The sequence below is a fragment of the Sorghum bicolor genome, chromosome 9, assembly GCF_000003195.3.
Source record: "Sorghum bicolor cultivar BTx623 chromosome 9, Sorghum_bicolor_NCBIv3, whole genome shotgun sequence".
In the NCBI taxonomy this organism is placed as follows: domain Eukaryota; kingdom Viridiplantae; phylum Streptophyta; class Magnoliopsida; order Poales; family Poaceae; genus Sorghum; species Sorghum bicolor.
In genome coordinates this window covers 39264251-39288792 of record NC_012878.2, presented here as the reverse complement: position 1 = coordinate 39288792, position 24542 = coordinate 39264251, and positions in this window count along the sequence as shown.

Sequence of the window (24542 nt, the reverse complement as noted above, 5' to 3'; positions counted from 1 at the left end):
AGCGTCATCGGTAGTTATCTGATGTTGAGGGTTGTGGGGTATAAACCCCTATACCCTTACGGCTAGACTTGGGCCAGGAGGCTTGGCCCATTACGAGACAAGTCTGAGGCTTGAACCAACTGTTTGGAGTTTCGCTCAAGGAAACAAGACGTGGAGATCAAGCAGGATTCTAGTCGGTTAGAATAGGAATTAATATCAAACTATCTATGGCAATTGTAATCGACCAGGATTAGTTTCCAGATCTGTAACCCTTCCCTCCAGACTATATAAGGAGGGGCAAGGGACACCCCTAGGACATGATTATTCTCTCAATCCAATACAATCAGGCGCAGGACGTAGGTATTACACCCACAGAGCGGCCGAACCTGGATAAAAACCTTGTCTGTGTCTTGCGTCACCATCGAGTTCGTAGCTTATGCACCGTCTACCGATAAACTACTACCATGGGTATACCCCATGCTAGACTGCCGACCAGCTTTCGTCGACAAGGGTCCACCGATGCACTTCTTTCAGCTGCTTCCGATGTCAAGACCTTGGTTTTTCCCTTAGCATCCAACATATTTGTTGCAAAATGATGTTGATCGATCTTCATCGGCTTCTGAGCTTTAGAATTATCAAACTTGATTCTTCCAGATTCTATAGCCGATTGCAGCTGTTGCCTGAAGACCTTGCATTCATTTGTGCTGTGAGATGTTGCATTGTGCCACTTGCAATATTTCATCTTCTTTAATTCCTCAGCCGATGGAATCACATGATTGGGCGACAACTTGATTTGCCCTTCCTGAAGTAGGAAGTCAAATATCTTATCGGCTTTGGTGATATCAAATGCAAATTTCTCTGGCTCTTTATGCCCAAAAGGGCAAGACATCGGCTTCTTGTTCTTCACCCATTCTGCCAAGCCGATGACTGGTTCTTCATCAGAATCTGAACTTACCACTTCATCGATTGTTGGCATTTCTTAACGTCATCACTAAGAACAGAGTTTAATCCGTCCTCAGCAACGATGTCAGAAATGTCATGATAACACTTACTAATGCAATCACCAAGATTAGAGTATAAATCTATCCTAAGCAACGGTGCCAGAAATGCTTGTTAGCGTTTCTTAGCGTCGCTACCTAGAATAGGGTTCTGCTCTACTCATGATAATGACATTGGCAGTGTTATATTGGCAGATTCGTAGCATCACCACCTTGAATAGGAAGCTAGATGTACTTTCCCGATAACGGCGCCTTATTACCGTTAGGGTAGGGTTCCAGTTCTTAATCATGGTAGTGGCACTAGGATTGCCATGTTGGTATTCCTTAACAAGTCACTAGCTCGGTGCATGTCTAGCAACAGTGTTAAGTATATACCGGGGTGATAGTTCTTTAGGTTTGGATTTTAAGTACCGCAAGCGGACGGGAATTATCGTGTAGCATTTCAACCCGGGGATTTACCGAGTGTCGTATTTATAGGTTCGCTCTAAGGAAGGCTTAATATGTTAAGGATTCTAAGATAAGCATAGATCAAACTAATTATGATAGCAATAATGGAATCAAAAGTCATAGCAGGTGATAAACATTTATATGTAGAATAGTGATCCATCACAATTTAGGCATGGCATATGGGCTAAGGAATATAAAGAGACTAAAAGAATAAATTGAATCAAAGAATAAACAAACAACCTATTGGAGCAGGTGTGGTCCTAGATACAGATCATGTCATAGAACAAGTTAATCATGTAATTATACTACTTAGATCTAGTCCTGTGTTTAGATGGTTTGGGAGGTTACGCGATTACTGGTCTGCCAGCAACCTCCGCAACTATTTAGACTCCTACATCCTAACCGAACGTGGGGGAATGCCAAGGACGGACAGGGCTGTCACCACCTGCCACCATCCCCTCAACCGTGGACTAGGACAATGCATTTACCCGGTCTTTACACCCAAGCACCATGCTTACATGCAAAGAACCTACTCGGACTCCCCCGGGTACCCGACCCTACGAATCGACAGGTAAGAAGCCCGAGCCTACTCAAAAGAGCATGATAAACCCCCATCTTCACACAAAGCTATTTCTAGGCAATTAATTAACATGAAGCAACTAGACTAAAGTCCTAAGTGAGAATAATACAACATACACTTAGCACTAGTTCATATAATACACTACTAGCCCTAGGGTAGCATTATACTATAAGAACTATATACTAAAATGTATGTCATATCATTTTTACTAGAACTATATTCTAGTTCATATGCTAGCATCATAAAACAGGGCCTATGATCTATGTCATATACCATAGCATAAGAACTATACTCTAGTTCATATGAAGAACTATATCGGACATGATAAGGCATGGACTTGGAGTAAAGATATTCTTTATTCATTCCCAAGTTTCTCTCCAAGGAGCCAAGCCCTCCTTGATAGCTCACCCAACTCTCTCTCTAAAAGCTAAAAGGAAAAACTAAGAAGAGGTAGTGCCCAAGTGCCTTGAAGGTGGAGTGTTGATTGTGAATGTGATGAGATGAATGGAGCCTCCCTCTCCCCCTCCTTAAATAGGTGGGGAAGGTCGCTTCCCTAGGGTGTAAACTGCAATTTGCACGCGGGGACTGCGGGAGGATAGGCTCAGCACCGCCTCTGTGAAAGGCGGTGCCGAGATGGGCTGGGTCAGGGTCGGCCGACCCTAGGGGGCGGCCGCCCCCTGGTGAGCCCCGCTGGCCCCGGCCTGAAGCCCGTTGCCTTCCTCTCGGGCCCCTGAGTCCAGATCCACCTGCAAATTGATGCACTTCTATATTGGGCTTTTGGGTACTTGTTTATTTGCGCATTTTTTGACGTGTTGGATTGCGCCTTTTTATTTGCTTTCCACCTGTATGCCTGTAAAACACAACTTGCACTACATGTGGAACTTGGTAAGCATTTAATAAGTATATGTGAGTAAAATACATGCTTTTCTTCCTTTGCATGGACTATGTTGGCGGGGTAAATATGTCATTAAGAACCGCCAACAAACTCCCCCAAGCTTACCCCTTGCTCGTCCTCGAGCAAGAAGCTAAGATCTTGGTTGTTGATCAGGAGTTGCTACAATATTTTCACTTCTATCCAGTACATACCTTCAAACAAGAATTCTCCTTTGAATTTTGAACAGATGTGTCATGGGGCTTATTGCTCATACCTCGAGTCCTTAAGCATTTGCAGGATGGATTTGATCAGATCGAGCGCTATATCCCTAGTTCTTTACTTCACTTTTGTTCTGGAGTTTTTTTTATTTTCAAAACTTAGCACATTTATTTGTCAAATTAAACAATGGATCCAAAGAGAAATTTAATGATACCATTGAATTAAAGAAAACTTTTTCTTTTCCATCATTCTCTTTTTGTCTATTAGAGACACATGGCTATGTGGCTAATTCTACTGTTGGGCACTTGCCCATTTTTTTTCGAGGTTCCGGACACATGTCCCTTTTTATTTCCTCGTGATCTTTCTTTTTGAGGTTTCGGACACATGTCCCTTTTTATTTCCTCAGATGCTCTTTTTTTCATAGCCATATGCCTTCTAACAAACTTTTGAGATGATAACATAATGAAATATTTTTGTTTTCAATGGTATGACAACCTCTCAAAGGGTCAACAAAGCTTAATCTAACTCAATGTGATTATTTTATTTTTGTAAAAACTCCAGAACTCTAGCGTTGTTTAGAACAGGATACTAGCAATTCAGATCATCACAAATATATCCATTGATTACTTTAGACTTTAGATAGAGCATTTTGCAACCCACGCATTAAATCATTTTATTAATTTGGAGAATTCAAGGTTGAAACTAGATACTGGAAAGAAATTACGATAGAGCAACTATTCATCATTTCAACAAGGAAGAAGCATATATCTTACATCACATATAAGAGTGGAATTATATTTTTTGTCTTTCATTTTCATTTTTTTTATATGCAATAATTAAAACATGAATTTAACTAATGGAAATTTCATAAAGTAAACATTCTAATTTAAAATTAAGGATGTATGAAAATAAATATGCAATGTAGATAACCTCGGGATTGGGGGTCCTCCCCCAAGCTAGCTTCTGGCCTACTAATCGGGGTTGTACCCCATGTACCGCTAGAAGTCTTGGGACTGTTTCAGCAGCTGATCTTGGCGAGCTTGCATTTCTTCTTGCTGCTGCTGGTGCCAGGCCTGTTGTTGCTGTTGCCATAGCAACCCTTGCTGGTGCCACTCCACGGCCTGCTGGTGGTGCGCATCGGTGGTTTGGATGTGTTGTTGGAGAGTATCCTGGATCTCATCCGTGCGCACCACCAGTCCCCCAAGCTGAGCTTGGAGGTGCTCCAAGTCGGTTCGGCCTACTGTGGAGGCCGAAGGATGTTCTTCTGGTGATTCGGCCCTCCAACGCGATTGTTGTTCCCAAGCGCTGGAATCCGCCTCAGCCCACCCCTCAACACCTTGTGTCGGCATGGGTGTGTCCCACCCCGACTGGTAGATCGGCTGTGTATAGGAGGGTGGTGGCTGGGAGCTGGATCCGCCGATGTCCCTGCTAGAAACACTACGCCTTCGCACAGTTTCAGCTGTCGGCAGATCAAAGGTTAGTCTCCCAGAGTTATACAAGCGTAGACCCAGGTTAGGTAACCGGATTACATTTGTATACCCTGGGAAATAAAACACAAGACCGCCCGCATTATCTCTTTTCAAATGGTGACCTTGGATAAGATAGGTTTCATTAATCATGGTGCGTGGAATTTGAATATAATCAAGATCTTGCCCTTCCAACGCACCAATGGCCGTGGCCACACGTGTTATGAGTGAAGTCAAAGAGATAGGGGTGGTTGTCTTGATTATATCTAACCAATGCCTTACAATTTCTTGCACAGGCGCAACTTTTATTTTCATTCTAGCCGCGTAAAGTAACCTCATTTCATTTACTCGCACAACGCGGGTATCCTGGCTAGGAAACATTGTTATGGATAGCCATATGTGTAAAAACCTTAGAGTGGGGTGTTGGATGTGGGCATTTCTAGGATAGTATTTTCCAGTGTGAACTTGCCCCGTGATTTCGTCCCAACACTTATCCTTATTAAACCCTTTTGTGGCATGCACTAAATCAAGAGAGCATCTTTGATGAAAACCAAGGTATTTGCTTAAGTCTTTCCAAAAGATAGCATATTCATTTCCAAATAAACGAACAGAAATACCTTCATATGTTTCTCTTAAAGCGCATAGGAATTGAATGGTAAGGGTATAGGATCCATACTCAGTTATGGGGTGAATGTTGTCCCACCCGGCGGCTTTCCATATGGAGAGGAATTCAGAGTCCATACCGATGTCGGAGAGGAGCGAGTCGTTGTAGACCGGCGTATGGAGGAAGATCCCGTCCTTGAGCATGTTGTAGGCTTGATGTTCTCGATCACCCACAAAGTCGAATTGGTGGGCTCCTCCTATTCATGTTGTTCCTCCTCTTGTTCCTCTTCTTCTTCCTCTACCTCTTCCTCTACCTCCTCGATCTCCGGGGAATCTTCCTCAGCGGAAGGACTCCATCGGGGATCGGTGTAGTATGAGGAAGTGCTCCGATAGGGGCGCTTCGAGGATGACCTCGTGACTCTTTTAAACGCCCCTGAAACAGTTTTGCCGAACCTTTTCATGGTGCAATGCTTGCACCAGTGGATAGCTAGCTTGGATAGGTGATTTTTTGTGAGGTTTCTGCTGGTGGTTGGTTGGAAATAGCAAAGATGTGAAAGTGTTGCTTGGAGAGTGAAGATAGAAGTGATGAAGTGAAGTGAGAATGGGTGGAGAGGGCCACACCTGAACCCCTGGTATTTATAGTTTGAAAATGCAGGTGGATTCGGGGTGAGGGCAACGGCTAGGAGCCTCCCCCAGCTGGCCGTTGGCCAGAGCTGTTGCGGGGGGTCGGCCGAGGGGCGGCCACCTCCTGGTGGGCCCTGCTGCTCCCCAGCTTTTGTCTCCATCTTCCAACGGCTAGTTTTTGAAGTTTTCCGTTGGCATATTGATGCACTTCTAGCTAAAAAAATGACTTTTGCAATTTCCAACATTCATTTGTAAATTTTTTATTTTCGACAAATTTAGAAAAAATATTTTTCTATTATTTTATTTTATTTCCTAGCTGAAAATGAATTTTTGAATATTTTTCAATTATATATATATATATATTAAGATAACTACCGATTACCTTCGGCCGAGGCTCAAAAAAATGTTTATAGTCCTTCTTGAGAAGGACTCTCTTCCGTCATTTGAATTTCACCCTGCATGGTTAGTGGAAGAGTTCTTGGGTTGCCTCGGGAGTCTACCCGCATTCTCAGTAGGAATTGCAGCGGCGATCTGAGCTAGTTGTGTTTCTATCATTTTATTAAAGCTCAGTTGGTTTTGTACGGAAAAGGCAAGGTTTTCTATTTTTCTATTTATGTTTTCTAAAACCTTATCATTGGACAACAACTTTTAGTTAAGTTTTTATTTATTTTAGCTTGTCCAAGAACTAGGTCTTTTAATGAAGGTTGATTCGAATTAAAACTCGAATTACCTTAGAATGAAGAGCGTGACTGATTATTCCAACCATTACCTTGGTTGGCGCCTCCTTGTTGGCGAAACCCGTTGTTGATGTAGGCAGCGTCTTCATGGGTTTCGGGGCAATCATTCCCCGAATGGCCAACTTCTCCACAGACCTCGCACGTCATGTGCGAGTCTATGGCCTTCACCGAGTTTGAGGGGTTCTCTTGGTTCCTCTCGATGAGTTGCTTCATCAATAAATCTATTTTTGCGGCAAGCATATCCGTCTCCTTCACGGTATGCATGCCTTTTTGTGTTTTGGCAGCTGGGGGTTGAGTCCTGTCCTCCCCCCAGCTCTGGTGTTCTACCATCTTCTCGATCAGGGCCTTGGCCCCGGCGGTGGTAAGTGATAGGAACGCGCCTCCAGCGGCGGCGTCTTGGTGTCCCTTCGACATGGGCGTGAGCCCATTGTAGAAGTTCTGGAGCACCATCCAGTTCTCCATGTCGTGATGGGGGCAGCTTAGGATGTACTCTTGTAGCGGCTCCCATGCTTTAGGGATTGTTTCGCTGGCATTTTGTTGAAAACTGGCAATCCTTCCCCTCAAAGCATTGGTTTTGCTTATGGGGAAGAACATGGCGAGGAATGCCGCGGAGCATTTTGCCCACGTGGTGACAGCTTCCTTATCTTGATAGAACCACCTCTTCGCCTTCCCCACGAGGGAGAAAGGAAAGAGGCGGAGCCGAATGACATCAGGAGTGATGTCCTTGATGACAATCGTGTCACATAGCTCCAGGAAGTGTTGAAGGTGTGCATTCGCATCCTCGCTTGGCAAGCCACAGAATGGGCTCGCCTGCACCATGGTGATCAGGCCGGTGCGTAGCTCGAAGTTCTTGCCAGCCGTGTTAACAGCGGGGCCTGTGGCCACGTTGGTGACAGCGGGCACGGAGAACTCGCGGAGTGTCTTCTCGGCGGCCATGTGTTCGTTCGCGGTTGGTGCGGTACTGGCTGGTTCACTTGTCAGTGGAGTAGCAGAAGATGAAACGGTTCGAGACCGTCTAGTCCTTAGGAGTGCCTCGGGATCGGAGATGTAGTTTTCTGGCAAAGAGAAACCAGGCATAGACTATTCCTCCTGTTTCATCGACAACAGGGAGAAAACAAGCAGAGTTAGCCTTCATAACAATTGACTCATTACGCACATCAGATTACTTGATTATATTTATCTAGAATCATTTTCATATTAGCCTTCCCCGGCAACGGCGCTAGAAATGCTTGTTGGCATTTCTTAACGTCATCACTAAGAACAGGGTTTAATCCGTCCTCAGCAACGATGTCAGAAATATCGGGATAACACTTACTAATGCAATCACCAAGATTAGAGTATAAATCTATCCTAAGCAACGGTGCCAGAAATGCTTGTTAGCATTTCTTAGCGTCGCTAACTAGAATAGGGTTCTGCTCTACTCATGATAATGACATTGGCAGTGTTATATTGACAGATCCGTAGCATCACCACCTTGAATAGGAAGCTAGATCTACCTTAAGGATAACGGCGCCTTATTACCGTTAGGGTAGGGTTCCACTTCTTAATCATGGTAGTGGCACTAGGATTGCCATGTTGGTATTCCTTAACAAGTCACTAGCTCGGTGCATGTCTAGCAACAGTGTTAAGTATATACCGGGGTGATAGTTCCTTAGGTTTGGAGTTGAAGTACCGCAAGCGGACGGGAATTATCGTGTAGCATTTCAACCCGGGGATTTACCGAGTGTCGTATTTATAGGTTCGCTGTAAGGAAGGCTTAATATGTTAAGGATTCTAAGATAAGCATAGATCAAAGTAATTATGATAGCAATAATGGAATCAAAAGTCATAGTAGGTGATAAACATTTATATGTAGAATAGTGATCCATCACAATCTAGGCATGGCATATGGGCTAAGGAATATAAAGAGACTAAAAGAATGAATTGAATCAAAGAATAAACAAACAACCTATTGGAGCAGGTGTGGTCCTAGATACAGATCATGTCATAGAACAAGTTAATCATGTAATTATACTACTTAGATCTAGTCCTGTGTTTAGATGGTTTGGGAGGTTACGCGAGTACTGGTCTGCCAGCAACCTCTGCAACTATTTAGACTCCTACACCCTAGCCGAACGTGGGGGAATGCCAAGGACGGATAGGGCTGTCACCACCTGCCGCCATCCCCTTAATCGTGGACTAGGACAATGCATTTACCCGGCCTTTACACCCAAGCACCATGCTTACATGCAAAGAACCTACTCGGACTCCCCCGGGTCCCCGACCCTACGGATCGACAGGTAAGAAGCCCGAGCCTACTCAAAAGAGCATGATAAACCCCCATCTTCACACAAAGCTATTTCTAGGCAATTAATTAACATGAAGCAATTAGACTAAAGTCCTAAGTGAGAATAATACAACATACACGTAGCACTAGTTCATATAATACACTACTAGCCCTAGGGTAGCATTATACTATAAGAACTATATACTAAAATGTATGTCATCATTTTCACTAGAACTATATTCTAGTTCATATGCTAGCATCATAAAACAGGGCCTATGATCTATGTCACATACCATAGCATAAGAACTATACTCTAGTTCATATGAAGAACTATATCGGACATGATAACGCATGGACTTGGAGTAAAGATATTCTTTATTCATAACAATGTTTCTCTCCAAGGAGCCAAGCCCTCCATGATAGCTCACCCAACTCTCTCTCTAAAAGCTAAAAGGAAAAACTAAGAAGAGGTAGTGCCCAAGTGCCTTGAAGGTGGAGTGTTGATTGTGAATGTGATGAGATGAATGGAGCCTCCCTCTCCCCCTCCTTAAATAGGTGGGGAAGGTCGGTTCCCTAGGGTGTAAACTGCAATTTGCATGCGGGGACTGCGGGAGGATAGGCTCAGCACCGCCTCTGCGAAAGGCGGTGCCGAGAGGGGCTAGGTCAGGGTCGGCCGACCCTAGGAGGCGGCCACCCCCTGGTGGGCCCTGCTGGCCCCGGCCCGAAGCCCGTTGCCTTCCTCTCGGGCCCCTGAGTCCAGATCCACCTACAAATTGATGCACTTCTATATTGGGCTTTTGGGTACTTGTTTATTTGCGCATTTTTTGACGTGTCGGATTGCGCCTTTTTATTTGCTTTCCACCTGTATGCCTGTATATGATCTGCAAAACACAACTTGCACTACATGTGGAACTTGGTAAGCATTTAATAAGTATATGTGAGTAAAATACATGCTTTTCTTCCTTTGCATGGACTATGTTGGCGGGGTAAATATGTCATTAAGAACTGCCAACATCGACAAACGACACCTTTTTATTCCATGCTCTCTTGGGCTCAAAAGGTTTGACATCTTGGTCAGAAATCCTCTAAACCAAGTGACTGAGACTCTCGAACTCTTGAGAAGCATACTTGTCTCTGATATGCGGTAATAATCCCTGGAAAGCCAAATCGGCTAGCTGCCGATCATCCAAAATCAGACTATAGCATTTATTCTTGACTTCCTGCAATCTTTGCACAAAACTTTCAACCGATTCATCATTGCGTTGCTTCAGCCTGACCAAATTGGTGATCTTCTTTTCATGAACTCCAGAAAAGAAGTATTTGTAGAATTGTTTCTCTAAATCGGCTCAAGTGATCTCTGAGTTTGGAGGTAACGAAATAAACCAAGTAAAAGCCGATCCAGACAAAGACGATGAGAACAGACGAACCCTCAATTCATCTCTGTTAGCAGCTTCTCCACATTGGATGATGAACCTATTGACATGCTCCATAGTTGATGTATCATCCTGTCCAGAAAACTTAGTGAAATCCGATACCTTGTACCAATTTGGAAGAGGAATCAGGTCGTACGCAGGAGGATACGGCGTCCGATAAGAGTAAGTGTTGACTTTGGGTTTTGTCCCAAATTGGTTTCTCATTACTTCAGCTATCTTATCGGCCCAATAAGCATCAGCATCTTGCCGATGAGGTGGCTGTGGATCTGGCACCTGCTGATATGCTTCCATGTGTCTATGTGGTGCACGATCTCCATGGAACATCGGATTAACCATCTGACCACCAACTTGCTGACCAAGATTCATCGGCTGGTTGATCAATCCTTGATTCTGAAGCTCATGTTGGATTGGTCCTTGTTGAAACCCCACAGCCTGATGATTCTGGTGAGGAATCTGTGGAAAGACAAACTGGCCTGTCCATCCAGTGTTAGCATTCATCGGCATAGGCCCTACCGATGACTGGTAGTTGGGCATCATCATTGAAATGGTATACCCTGGCTGTGTCATAAACCTCTGCTGCGTCGGCATTGGATCTGCCGATGCATTGGGCATCTAGAACGTTGGAGCTTGAGAATTCCTAGTGTAAGGTCTTGCAGTAGTAGTTGTAGTGTACTGGGGACTCTGATTTATCGGCGGATTTGGAGGTGCCGATGTCATAGGAGTCTTGCCTGTCACGTCAGCCACTTGAGATGTTCCAGGAGTTTTTACCATCATCTCTGGGGGCATACTATAACCCCACCAGTTAGGAGGGACAGATCCTGACATTGCTGATGCCAATAGATCTGTAGCAAGTTTAATTTGCCTGTCTGATGTTGATGGATTGGTTGTCATCGGTGTAGATTGCGCATCAGTAATCCCTAATGTGCTTGGAGAAGTAGCCTCTGTACCCGCAACGGCTGTAGTAGCCGATGGAGCTGTAACCAATGATGACCCTAGCTGATGATAGGCAGGACCCACATAATTTGGTGGCAATTGTCCTTCCTTGAAAGTTCTAGCCACCGCATTGAAAACCGTGTTGCATAGTACGCCAGCTTGATTGATCAGAGCACGGTTGACAGCACCATCCACCATCTCTTGCAATTTGCCAGGATTGGCTTCAAAAGTTATGTGCCGAGGAGCCAGCAATGCTTCTTTTTGGATTACTTCGCCACTCCTGTTGATACTGAAAGATTTCAAGCATAGCAGCTTGTAGTCCTCCATGGCTTTTGCCATAGCTTGCTTCTGCTCATCTCTGAGATTGGCTTCCGTCACGGGGATAACGTTCTCCAAGTTGAAATCGGTGTTCGACATGTTGATCTTGATTTTGAATATGTCCCACCAGGCATGCCAAAAGATGTGTTGATGCAAAAGCTGATCTGCAAAAACAAAGGGCTAATACCCAATTCAAACGTTAAGGCATGCCAGCTGTTGACAGTCCTTAAGTATCAAATTTAATTATCAAATAAACAAAGAAAAGGATCCAAATGAAATCAACATCCAGACTTAGGGTTTTATCTGTCATAATTCCACGGGTTTTGGTGTTTGTCTATTTCTACAGGCGGTTATCAGGAAATAAGGAAGAAAGGCCCACACGTCGGGATTACATAGAGATATCAACGTGCCGCGCAATTATCTTACATCTAGAAGACTCCAGAAGCCACATTAAGGAAGCGGAGGCCAAACGGGGCCATGCACTGGGCGCCCGCCCAGTTGACCTGCGCGCGCGCCCCCTCCTGGGGTTGGATCAGGACTCTCTTTCGTGAAAGATCTCCACCGACCTGAAGGATCAAGGATAACCGTTCAATCAAGTCGGTTTGATCCAACGGCCCATATTCACTTGAAGGGACTATAAAACCAGACCCCCTGGCCCCTGGAGGAGAGAGCCTCTCAACCCTAATTCATTATTCTCAAGGGAGAAGAAGCCTCTGATCAAGCCTAGAGCCACCACATCAATTATACATCTAGATTAGCATAGCTACATAGGATTAGAACTAGAAGGAGTCAATCTTTGATTGGTTTCCGGATCTGTCAAGAGGATTCTTGGTAATTCTCTAATTGTTTTTCTAATTGTTCATCTTTGTTCTTCAATATTATGAATATGACTTTGTTCTACTTCAATATATTGCTTATGACTTTGCTCTACTTGTTTATATTCAAGATTGTATTGTTCTTAGTTTATCATGGTTATATACTTGGCTTAGTTAGATTGGATCTATATACATGTTTAGGATCGTATAGCGTTTATCCATTGGATCCATGGGTAAATGACAGATATTGTGTAGGCGTGGTGCTTATACCGTATTTATCTACGATTGTACCCAATATGCCAGATCGTGGGGTAGTTCGTGATAGTGACAGCTTCATTGATTCTTATATAGTCCCCCTCTCATGTATTGGGCTGGCAGAGCAACATTATTACAGGGGAGTGATTGCTATGTTTCTCATTTACCTTGCTAATATCACTATGCAAGGGCGTAGTCTTGTCTCACAATGATTGCTAAGTAGGCTTGCACTAACTATGATAATGCTAGACTATATAGTTGAGAATAACTTAGGAAATATTCTTGTAGTTCGTTCTAATACCATGCTAATGACTTTCTAGAATATCTAATTGAGGTGCTTATCATATTTATTATGTGGCTAAGTATGCTGATCAGATTAATTATCTTTGTCACTATTCATTACTTCATATATCTTTTATGTGACACTTACCCCTGTATGAAAGAGTTAGATAAATGTTCTCAATTGTACATGCAATGATAGATACTCAATCTCATATTCTATTCTATAATCAACATTGATGGTTACTAATCCCTTCCCAGTGGTAAAAATATAAACAACGATACCTGGAATACTTCCCGGTTAAAATGCTACATCGGTATTAATCTGTGCGCTTGCAGATCCCATTCATTATTTATTTAGAAGAGCAATTGCATATTTCAATACCGCGTCTCTCCTGTCATGTTGGGGATGACAACTTGGCTTAAGTGCCATGAGGGATAGGTTTGGCATTTTTGGCACTGTTATCAGAATTAGAAAACTAAGTCTACTTTTGGTAATGATGTTAAGAATACCCAACACCAGCCGATTTGACCTTATAATCGACAAAGGTGGTAACTTGAACACTTTGGTCTCGACAACAGCGATGCGCACGGATGTCGCGGCCAAGTGGTGATCACGCGGAACTCGAGAATACGCCGAGTTTGACTCGACGAATTCCTAAGAACTCGTAGTAAAAAGAAAATATGACGAAGTCATCGAAAAAGTAGATGCTGGAATATGAGTAAAAACTTATGTTTGATTGATTGATAGATGTCTCATTACATTGCCTCAGGGTCTATATTTATAACCTGTCCAAAGAGCTACAACCAGACACGACTAGAACTCGAATTCCAAATTAAACGGAATCCGTATGAAAAACGAATCCTAATAACTAAGGAAGACTTTAGACTACCCCCCGTAACCAATCGGGGCACTGCCATGAATCAATCGGCAACCTCCGCGCTTTTATTCAGAGTCATCGGCAGACTACCTGTCACAGCCATCGGCAAACTCCGGCACTGATCATCGGCACGAACACGTCACCACTTCTGGACTTGGTCATATTCGGTTGTCTCCCCATCGGCAACCACCTTCATCGGCAATTCCTCTGTAGACTAGTTACTACTGCTTCATCTGCCGATCTACATCTCATTAACTCCAGGTGCGCATCAAAAGATACGTGTCCAAAAACGGTGTCAACAGAGGACTATGACAACTTCACCATAATTGAGGGGTGAACGCGTTGCCGATTCATCATCTGCCAGTTCATAATCTTCGGTGATGTCTCATGGGAACTGTTGTGCGAAGAAGTTAAACTGAAGGCATTTGTGCATATGGACATTGAGCCACATGTTGATGAACCATAAAGGACCTCCCAGGTTGCCGATGGGTTCACCAAGTATGAGTTTCTCGGCTACTTGGTGGAGGAGGTGATAGACGAAACCTAGCAGATATCGGTCGAGAGGGAATCGGTGACCATCAGCTAAACTTTCTACTGCCGATAAGTAGACAGAGGTTGGCTCTACCGATCGGCCGCAAAAGATGAATTTGCCTAGCCACGTGTTCAGAAAAATAGCCTGCTCTCTTAGACCGACCGATCCAGTTTGCCGGTACTTCTGGACATATCCTGACCAGCCGCCGATGTTGCAGGTTTCTACTTTATATTCAGCTTTGCGGCCAGAAATACTACCATCATCGGCAGTTGCGATGTCCAAGCCAGTAAGCATGACAACATCGGCAAGTGTAGGGGAAGCTAGGCCGTGACTGAAAATGAAAGCGTTGAAGGTGTCTGACCAGAAAAACGAAGCTGCTATCAGCATCGATTCGTTCTTCTCCGTATCGACAATGGAGAGTCTGATGCACTGGTCTAATTTGTGTTCCCCCCAGTATGTTTCATTTGTTTTGCTAACTCTCAAGAACCAGTCTTTCCATCCTTTAGTGAGTTTTGACCAGGATCGGAAAGTGTCCTTCTATAGATCTAGAGAGAAGTTCTTAGCTCTAAAAGGGAACCTATTGGTCGCTGCATTGATCAGATCGGTGGGATCTAGATCACCCATTGGACCGAGGCATTGGAGGTGGGGTTGTTCAATAGGAATAATAATTTTCTTGCTTGATTCCTAAAGTTTGAAGATTGGAAGAACAGAAGGAAAAGGAAAGGAAAATGCTAAGTAAGTAGACTTGCAAAAAGGTAAAGAATTACACTAAAGGAATGGGAACGGATTAACCTAAGGAACGATGAAGTTGACGACCTTTTCTTCCCAGAGAAGAAGAAGGAGTCAAAGGCTTGGAGGTTCTAGGGGAGGTCCTTTGTTGCCTGAGCTCAGGTGGATATGGTAATTGTTCACACGATAATCAAGGGATTGTACAGGAGAATTGACAGCAAGTAATCATGATTTTAGGAGATATTCCACTGTACACGATCTTTTGATCGGCACATCGGCAGTCAAACCTAACAAACGGTTGCCGATGAGCGTGTTTCCATGAGATGTGGTTCGGGTGGTTGAGAGATTTGAGGTATTTGCTGGAGATCCGAATTAAAGCTATTTGGATTTGGTAATTAATTACTATTACAAGGAAATAATTGTGAAAAGATCATCATTATCAGGAGAGAATTTCAGAGCATTAATGATTTTATACTCCAAAATTGGGGGGTATGTGTTGACACCGTTTTTGGACACGAATTGGGATAGTCAATGAAGTTTGGATCGGCAGCTAGAGAGGTAATGTGTCTGGCCGATAAAGAGATTGCCGATAGCCTATGGTACCGATGACAAGGCAACAGGAGGAAGATGTGGCTAAGTCCGGAGACTGTTGCTGATCGGTGCCGATGGCTGATTTTGATGGTTGCTGATGCCGATGAAGGAGAGTATGCCGATGATGGTGAAGGAAGACATGGAGGTCATTGGGAGGACAATAGTGGTGTGCCGATTACCCAGAATAGATAGGTTGTTACTTTCCATAATTGTTAGAGTTTTTTTTATGTATGAGTTCTGTTTGGTTTGGAACTAAAATCCTAGTCGTATCCGGTTGTAACTCTTTAGGACAGAGTATAAATATAGGCCTAGCAGCGATGTAAGAGGACAATAATATCAACATCATACACAAAGTTTTATATCTACTTTCGTATCTACTTTTGACGACTTCGTCAACTCGTATATTTTCTTTTACTTACGGGTTCTTAAGAATTCATCGAGTCATACTCGACGAGTTCTCGAGTTCCGCGTGAATACCTCTTGGCCGCGGCATCCGAGCGCATCGCTGTTGTCAGGACCAAAGTATTCGAGTTACCACCTTTGTCGATTGTAAGGTCAAATCGGCTGGCACGCCTCAACGTTTGAATCAGGTATTAGCCCTTTGTGTTTGCAGATTCACTTTTGCATCAACATTAGCTAAATTCTGGAAGTTGATTACTTGCTCCAATAATCTCTCTATTCGTAGACCTATCCAAATCCATAACCCAACCTTAAGATCCATGTACATTTGGATCATAGTCACTCTCTTCCCTGGTCCTAGTATGGATGATATGGGCTGTAAAGAATTGCAAATCCTTTATGTCATGGTAAACAAAATCAAATTTTCACCAGTCAAGTGGCTAGTACCTTTCTGGATTTCTTCCATTGCACCTAGCATGCCCCTATGCTTTACTTCACTTATCACTAGAATTGCTAAATGTATGGGTTTGCTTGAAACAAATGAAGTAGAATACATCCAGGATGATAGATCTATTTTAGGTGAAAAAATGTTTAAGAGTGCTAACTTGATTAAGAGAGATCCCAAAAATGGCCTTAAAATGATTTATGGGAACCATCCTATTGAGGTCTCTCTCCCCAATGAGGACCTTTGGTTGTATAATGCTTCATCACTAACCCTGAGGCTAGGAAGAGAGAATAGAGCCAACCCTGTTGCAGGGACAGACAGAATGACAAGAGCATGGTCCCGTGCTGCTCAACAGCAAGCTGGTCCCTCTTATGTACCACAAGAGGAGGATGAGGGGGAGGCACCAACCACCATCTGAGATGGAGACACTCATCAGCGATATCGAGAACATCAACATCGGACAGCAGACCACCTTGCAGCTCATGCAAGAGAACTTGGACATGGCCCAAAGCCTCCAAGCTGAGAGTGAATACCGATGGGACCAGTGGTTTGGGTATCAACCACCCCAGTGAGCAAGAAGGCAAGCTTGGGGGAGATTCTCTCCCACACTAAGGTAAGTTTATCCCAGGTAAGTTTCCAAACCCCCTAATTTAATTCTTGCTTTATTGCATTTTGTTTGTTTCCTTCTTGCATATAAAAAAATATTTATTTGCCTTATTTCCTTTTTTTATATATGCTTCACGTATGCTATCCTTCCTATGGAAATGATGATGAAATTACTAGTTAATGTCTCTCTAGTACTTGTTTACAACTTAGCATTTCTCTAAGTATGGATTACATAGAATTCTAAACCATCATGAACTTGAACACTTAGTGGGTTGCAAGTGCTAAAACAAAGTCTAAGTTGTTGTGAGACATGATATAGGTAAGATAAGAGATCTATACTATTGTTCTAAGCATGCATGATAGCTAGAGAATTTATTTTTTTAAGATGAATAAAAAACTTGATTGTTCCTCAATGGTGTTAAATTCCTACCACAAGCCATATATGCTCTACATGATAGAAACCCAACACATAGGCTGCTCGCATGTATTGAGAGTTGTCAACTCTTGTTGACCCTTGGTTTAGAGTTTTGTCATGCTCAGTGAGATCAAGATCCACACCATCCACATACAACTGCTACTCCTACACTAGGAGTATGCAACATTCCATACCATTCCATTCCACGAAATATAGATGCTCCATGCTCTAAGTGTAGAATCTCTCTCTAATAGCTAAATGTTAGATGAGACACAAAGCAAAGGCTATAGAAAAAATAATCATCTTGTTAGAAAGGACATCATCAAGTCCTTGAAGAGAGAGAGAGAGAGAGAGAGAAATGCTATCCTTGTCTCAACAGAAAAAGAATAGAGAGAGCATAATAAAAAAAGGAGCCATCTAGCCATCATACTCATACCACCTTTCCACATATATATCTTGATCTCGAGCATGACACTACTCTTCCCCTGAGGATCCGAGGTTTGACTTCACTACATATGCAATGTAAGTACACCATCCCCTTGTTCCTACCTTGAGCTCTACATTAAGCCTTTATTATAGTAGGATTACATAGAGAAGGCAACTTACTCACATGCCTCGGTAAGGATTTATACACCACTTGAGTGACATGAGAGAAACCATATGAGGAACATTAAGATTTCTTTTAAAAAACTTAGCAAAAACCTCTGTCATGAAACTTGCTAAAGAATGAGAAAAGTAGATGTCCAGTCTAAGCTGTTTTATCTCTTCAATATCCTAAGACTAAGTTAATGCTATTCTAAGGGGGGTGCTAAAGTAACATTGGTGTGGTAGCATTGCTAAGTTTTCCATTCAAGGAGAAGTTCTTTGTTGTGCACTTAGTACTATTAAGATGTTAACTTAGTGATAATACCTGATCCGATCGAACCAAGTCTTGATTGTTTACTCGGGACGAGCAAAGGTTAAGCTTGGGGGATCTTGTTGACGGGAAATAAGACCAAGTTCTATATACTCAAAATCCCATCAATAGTCCTCGATTGATGGAAGATAAGCATCACATGAACATATTTATCATTAATAAAGTTCCACTTGTACTCTTAGCTTGTTCAATGCAGGGAAGAAGGAAATGAGCCCTGTGGGCCCCATAACCTAGGTCAACCGACCGGGGTTTGGGCCCACCAGGAGCTCCCCTCCATGGCATGAGCCATGGCATACTCCAAGAAGTCAATCCCAACCCTTGGATCCAAGTGTGCTTGCTCTCAACGGTTCAAACACTTAACACATGGATCCTTGGGCCTACATGGAAGCAAGCAAGTGTGCAACTAGACTTAATTTTGGACAACACTTCACATGACAAGTGAGGACACCACCAGGAGGCTAGAGGCGGGCCAGGGGCTCCAAAGGTCGGTCGGCCGACCGACCAATGGGGAGATGCCACCTGGCCCAACCTTCCACCAGCTTAAGGATCTTCGAGAAGGTCAGTGGGACCCACTATCAGCCAAAGGGCAGGTCGGCCGACCGACATGTGGGCCCCATCTGGAGTCGGTTCACTCCCACTGACCTTCCTCATGCGTGGTAATGCTCCAACCGTCCATCTAAGGCGGTTGGGAGGTCGGTGCATCGAAGGGTGGAGAACGAAGGAGCACGTGGATCGCTGACGTGGCACCCCCTCTCTCACCCCTATATAAAGAGGGGTCCTCGATCTCACACATCTTCCATCTATCATTTCATTTCCAAATCCCACATGGGAGATCAAGTGTAGTGTAGTCTAGTCTAGAGTGGGAGTTAGAGTCGAGTCGAGCGAAGCTCGGGTCTCCGGAGCTGTCTTGTGGAGGGTCTGGTATAGCTCTTGTACCTTTTCTCTTGTATTACATTTTTATTATCAATAAAGTCTTTCTTTACTTTACTAAGTATTTACTTCAAGTCTTTACTTTGAGTATTGCTTAGTGCATTACTACACTTGTAGTAGTGTTGTGTCTTAGTCTTATTAGTGTAGTTGCCTTGGTTAGATTAGTGTCTTCAACACCTTGTGTGTGTTCCACTAGCTTTGGCTATTTACGTGATAGTTGAAGTTATAAGACTAGTGTAAGCGAGGTGCTTAGGCTAGCGCTTATTAGTGGATGCCACCGTACCAAACGTGTTAGCGGGCGGCGGCGAAGCGTAACAGGCCTCTGCTTCCCAGTAGGTTCTATTCACGTCGGGTACGATGTGTAGGCGCCCATAAGACAAAGGTCCACTTGGATAGGAGTTTTGTCCTCCTATTGCAGTCAACTTCCCACCACACAAGACTGTTTGGATACTAGTCTAGTTGAGTCATTTACATTGATTAGGATTAGAACACAGAAGTAGAGTTAGATACATAGGAGTCCTTACTCACTCATTGTCCTCCCACCTAGCTAGCTCACTACCAGTTATCTTACTTACCTTTTATCTCACTTATCTACTATTCTATCTTGCTATTCTTACCCGCCTATTAGCACTAGTGAACTTAGATTGAGTAGACACAAACCACGGATATCCATCCGTATATTTATTAGAGAGTATTAGTCTACTTCCCGTGAGCGAACTATAAATTATGACACCATTGATACTCACCACGGTTGAAGTGCTACAGCGGTATCTATGTGCTTGTAGAGTTACCCTTGGTACGTCTTGCGTCACCGCTAGAGTTTAGCATTGCTTAGCATTTCTGTGTCGTTGCTCAGGGTAGCCTGACATCCTATCCTAGTAACAGCTCAGGCTTGCATTTAAGCAGTGCTGGTTAGGCGCCACCATTTCTAGATACTTGTCACATCTTATTCTAGCCGGTGTGCATTAAGATTTGCCAACAGTGCATCATGTCGATCGCATGGCGAACCTCTAGGACATGCTAGTAGGGTAGCTCCCAGAATATGGAGTTCTTCTTCCACATGGGTGTGTGTCCCTGAGCGTCTTTGGAAACAAGTTCGCTGCCCCATCCCTTACCAAATACTACTTTCATATCCTTCACCATTTCAAGTATATCATCCCTGGTTCAGTTATGAGGCTTAGTCTGGTGATCTGTCTTGCCTTTAAAATGTTTGTCTTTCTTTCTTACTAGGTGGCCCATTGGAAGAAACCAATGGTGGCCAATGTATAAGGCCTTTTGACATTTTTTTCAAAAATATACTATCAAGGTCTTCGAAATAGTGTGTGCATGCATTGTATCCCTTGTTTGTCTAGCCTAAAAGATTACTAGAGCAGGCCAGTCATTGATTGTGATGAACAACAATGCTCGTAGGTCAAAGTGTTTTTGTTTGTACTCGTCCAACACGCGTACACCTGGCTTGCTCCGTGAAGAAGAAGTTCCTCAACTAATGGCCTCAGGTAGAGATTGATGTCATTGCTAGGTTGCTTCGGCCCTTGGATGAGCACAGGCATAATAATGAACTTCCGCTTCATGCATAACCATGGAGGAAGATTGTAGATGCATAGAGTGACTAGCCAAGTGCTATCACTACTGCTCTGCTCCCCAAATAGATTAAAATTGTCTATACTTAAAGCGAACCTCAAGTTTTTAGCCTCATGTGCAAACTCTGGAAATTCTCTATCTATCGCTCTCCACTGGCCTCCATCAGCAGGGTGCCTCAGTATATTGTCTACCTTATGGTCTTCTTTATGCCACCGCAGTGACTTTGCATTGTCTTTATTTGTGAACAAACGTTTCAAGCGAGGTATCATAGGAGCATACCACATGACCTTGGTAGGGATTTTCTTCCTGCTGGAACGTTCTTCACCCTCAACGTCGCTAGGATCATCTCGCCTGATCTTATACCATGATGCTTTGCATACCGGGCATGCATCCAAATTCTCATATTCCTCCCCATGGTACAGGATACAGTCATTAGGACATGCGTGTATCTTCTGGATTTCTAATCCCAAAGGACAGACAACCTGCTTTGCTTCATACATAGCGGTGGGCAATTCGTTTGCTCTCAGAAGCATCTTTTTCATGATCTTCATAACCGCCCAAATGCCTTGTCAGATGTACCATTATTTGCCTTCCATTGCAGCAGTTCCAGTGTTATACCTAGCTTTGTTTGTCCATCTTCCGTGGTTGGATAAAGCAATTTCCTGTGATCCTCTAGCGTGCGCTTGAACTTGGCCTTCTCCTTCTCACTTTCACACTCTCTTTGTGCATTGCAAATGGCATCACCAAGAGCATCAGCATTAGTTGCCACATCTTTTGTCGCTGCCACATCTTTTTCATCATTTGCTCTCATTGCATCATCATCAAAGGCACCGTACTGAGCAATAATATCGGCATGGTCCAATTCTTCATCTTCTTCACCATCATCCATTACAATCCTCTTTTCTCCATGCTTCATCCAACAAATATAGTTGGGTACGAAACCCGACATGAACAAGCGCGTATGAAGATTCTTTGAGCATGAATATTCCTTCAAATTCTTACTGATGGCGCATGGGCAGCACATGAAACTATCCTGCTTGTTTACCTCAGCCACACCTAAGAAATAGTGCACGCCAACAATGAACTCTTTGGAGCGGCGATCGACATTATACATCCAATTGCGTGACGACATCTGTATTAAATGTTACAACCATGCACTTAGATAATCATGTTATTGCACAACATGCATGACATCATATGATTGATTAATTCAAGCAAGCCTGACTACAACAAAGACAACCACAGCTAGCAACAAAAAAGTAGAACTAAAATGCACTTAAGCAACATAATTAGTTCTCGTCCTATCCCAACTAAAACAGACAGCTGCACATCTGCTGGATCAACATCGATGGGCTTCTTGCGCTGGCTCACTGCCTCGTCACCTTTAGCGGCAACCTTCTGTGCAACAGAATTTCATACGTGCTGGACGTACTCTTCCTTCCAGTACCAACCTTTACATCCACCGGTGCCCTCCCACTGCAATTAGAACAAATAATAAGGAATTTAAACAACATCATTAAGCAAAACCGGTACAAATTAACCATATTAATCAAATGTGGGAAAATAATAACCCACCTCACAGTCCGGACACTTGTAGAATATACGAGCCTTGTTGATTCTCTCTTTTTTCACTCGTTACTCCTTCACAATCTTCTGCTTACACTCGCCGCAAGCAATGAGAGGAAGATCCGGTCGCAGATGCTTTAGATCCCGATGATGAGAGACTGAGGATCCGGTCACTGTTGCCATCTACTATATCCATACCCATTTCTTTAAACTATTCATGATTTATTTTAATTTTTGTCTATTCTCTATATTCATTATTGCAACCATAAAAAATATAATGGATACTATCTAGCAATAAAAAAATATAAAGTCAATTTGATGAACTCTATGTTCAAAATCTTTATACATGCTCAAACTAACAAGTCTAGCTAACAAGTCGATTCGATGAACCCTATTAATTAAATTCCTTTTATGATCTCAATTATATATAGAAGAAAGATAAAAAAGACACTATTCTTTAATTCATAGCTAAACCATGAAATACTATATATATGGTTACTAATTTAAGCTATGGGTACTAATTTAAGCTATGAATTCAAACTAACAAGTAAATTAGCTCAAGTGGCGGAGAAATCACAAGGACAAAAACAACATGAAAATGACATGGAAGAATGAAGCTAGTTACCTCTAAACACGAAGAGTCGATGGCGGAGTCGAAGAAGATCACCAATGGGCGTCGACGATGTCGATTCAAACTATAACTATTGATTTTGAGCTTAAAATGGAGGAGGAATCATAAAAACAAAAAACAACATCAAAAAGATAAGAGAGGATGAAGTTAGTTACCCCTAGACCTGAGAAAACGATGATGGCGTCGAAGAAGATCACCAATGGACGCCAGAGATGAAGAACAAGCATAAACAAGCAATGGCTAGCAAGAAGAGAGGGAATAAGCTCAGTGAATTTTGAATAGGCTCGGTCTCAGGGAGAAAGAAGGAAGAAAGATATCACCCGTGCACCTTTAGTCCCGCCTAGAAGTAAAAACGGAGACTAAAAATGGTCCTTTTAGTCCCGAAGCAAGCCATCAATCGGGCCTAAAGCTTTAGTCCCGGTTAGTGGCACCAACCGAAACTAAAGTACTCCGTTTAGTCCCGGCCCGTAACACGAGCCGGGACTAAAAGGTCCATGCCCCGACACCACTGCGCAGTAGCTGTTGGGTGGGACCCTCTAGTCCCGGGCCATGTTAGGTGCCGGGACTAGAGTGGCCTCTAGTCCCGAAGACCAAAACTACCGAGACTATTGGCGATTTTGGCAATCGTCTAAAGGTCTCTTCTATAGTAATGTTTGCTATCATTGTTAACTGTAGCCATGAACCTGTAGATCGCTGCTGGTTTGAAATCAACCAACAGTGATATGTGGTTTTTGTACGAGCGGTGAAGCTTAATAGTGGGACTGAAACCTCGGTGATTTAGCAAATGGTGATTCTTAGTGTCTTATCTTGGTTGGCTGGATGATTGGTGGTTAACCTGCACCATGACCAGAGGAAGAATTGATGACCAGAGTGTATCCTTTGTGGAGCCGATACGGGTCAGTCCAAACGAGGCCTTGAGTGTATCATTTGTGTAGCTGATACGGGTCGGTTTGAACGAGGCCTTGTTTAAATGCATGTATATTCACTTCAAGCCACATATGTTAGTAGAGAATAGAATAGAACTTAGTTTAATTCTACTTTAATCCACTTCAATACATGTAGGCTGAGATGAATACATGTCTGTTTGGTTTCAACAATATAATCGCTGCCTACCATGCTTGTTAATTAGCATCAATCATTCCAGTGCATCACCGACCTATGATCACTACGGTGTGTTCCGGCTATTTGGTACCTGAACCACGAGATTTGATCCTGATATTCAAGATGATTGTTCAGCTAGCTGGCACACATTGGTTGGTATGATCTCAAGATCGAACTCGTCGATCGCATGCCGCTTCTTGCGCACAGCGCGCGTGTGAGGCTGACAATGAGCCGGCCGGCCGGCCGGCTGGCCGGTCTGCGCGCGTGTCGGCAGGCCCGTGGCGCGTGGCGCTGCTGCAGCTGCAAAAACAAACAAATAATAATAACAATCCGGTATCTGATCTTTCCAGTACGTGGTTTCGATTCCCCCCCTCTGAATCAGGATAGGAGATG